We start from the raw sequence: 1,914 nt of genomic DNA, 5'->3' as shown, positions 1-1,914 counted from the left end.
TGGAGACTGAATACATGCTTTTAATTTAAAAAAAAAAATAAATTACATTTGGGGGAGTTTTTTTTCCAGTAAAACAGTAGTTTTCATCTCATTTGCCAATATTTCCTTCTTTCTTTCTCAGTTAGTTGAGTTAGTTCCACCCAGAAGAGTAGGCGTCTTTCAATAAAATCAAGGCAGTCACTTACTTTTTTGTAATTCCTTTTTGTAATACTTTTGTCCACAGGAAAAAACTGCATTATAAAAACTCCTTTTGGGGAAACCCAGAAAATTAAAATGTAGAATGCCTTTAATTTTTAAGAAGAGGACTGAGAAAACTGCTTGTTCTAATACAGCGTCTTGAACTGAGGAGGCAGAATTTTTGGACTCAGATTAGTATAAATTAATAAGCTCTACCTTTGTATTTTAAAAAGAAAACTGCAATCTGCTCATTATATGTAAACTAGATGCTCTTTTTCAACTCCTAGGAAGCTATTTATATATATATCCTTCATATGACAAATTCTGAGAACTCGGGATTTGTGCAAGATAGTAAACAAAACCTCAAAACTCCACGAGTTAATAATAGCCTTTCCAAGAAGTTGGGATTTTTTTCTTCTAAACTGTATAAAGGCAGACTTTTCACATGGCATTCTCTCCTGCAATAGGCACAGTCCCCTTTCTGCATTGCGTGTTCCAGATCCTACATTGCAAGTTCAGCTTTTATCAAACAAGACGGTCCAGAAAAACTTCTATCGAAGTCTCTGTTCAATCCATGCAAATACTGACATTAGGATTCCCTGCTGGAGCGTGGCATTTTGCAGAACTGAAAGGCAACCAGGCAGAGCTTAGGCAAGCAGCTCTCTGGAATGGCTTAGGTGAATAGGAGCATAGGCTGGATGATCTCCAACGTCCTATTTCCAACTCTATGAGGGTTGCCTTGAGGGTTGTCCTACCCTCTCGGAGGGTAGCGGCTGCTCTTACAAAAAAGCCAATACACTCTCCAACAGCAACAAGGAGTTTAAAGGAATGTCATCAGGTTATGCAGAGCGCCGAATTCTGCGTAAACCAGAGGTCTTCTCTCACGGCCCCTTGCTGGATTGCTCTAATATGGCAGGAAGTAGTGAGGAAGACCATAATCACCAGCTGGAGGGTGGCGCGACTCAGCAATATATGTGCTTTTGGGTAGCCAGAAGGGAACTTGTTCTGTAGTTCTTTTTGAGCATCCAGATTCCTCCACTGAATGCATATTAATGATTCTTTGCAATTACAGGGGGGTATGTCTGAAGCACTGTGGATTCCCTTCCTCCAGCCTGTGATTTAACTGCTCTGTCATGACTACCTGAGGTATTCAAAGCGAGCACTGCCTCACAAGGCAGGCAGCAGTGGTTAATTACAGCAGCGCTGTTCAGGTAAATAAGGCCTTTGGCGGATGAACTTTGGTTGCTTTTGCTGCAGCAGTTTAAGGCATTACTGCTCTGCCAGTCTGCCCTGACGGTCTCCTCCTGTAATAGAAATGGCAGAAAAAACCATAGTCCCATTCCTCTGCCTGGTACTAGGTTTGAGGAGGGTTACGAGTGAATACGATTTCCAGATTGTAGACCCAAAAAGCAAAGAAAGAAACCTTCTACTAACTCCAGTAGCGAGGTTTTAGATGGCATTTTCCCCCACAATTTGAGGACTGCTAGATTAAATTACCTGGAGTGTGAACACATGGGTTCACAAGGGAAAGTCCTGTTTAACTCATTTGATATCCTTCCATGATAAGGTCACCCACCCAGTGGATGAGGGGAAGGCAGTGGATGTAGTTTTTCTAGATTTTAGTAAGGCTTTTGATACTGTCCCTCACAGCATCCTTCTAGACAAGTTGTCCAACTGTGGGATGAGCGGGTTCACAGTGCGCTGGGTGAAGAACTGGCTGAAGGGCAGGGCTCAAAG

This window comes from Pygoscelis adeliae, unplaced genomic scaffold, assembly GCF_000699105.1.
Source record: "Pygoscelis adeliae isolate BGI_AS28 unplaced genomic scaffold, ASM69910v1 Scaffold108, whole genome shotgun sequence".
NCBI lineage: Eukaryota > Metazoa > Chordata > Aves > Sphenisciformes > Spheniscidae > Pygoscelis > Pygoscelis adeliae.
This window is presented reverse-complemented; position numbering follows the sequence as displayed.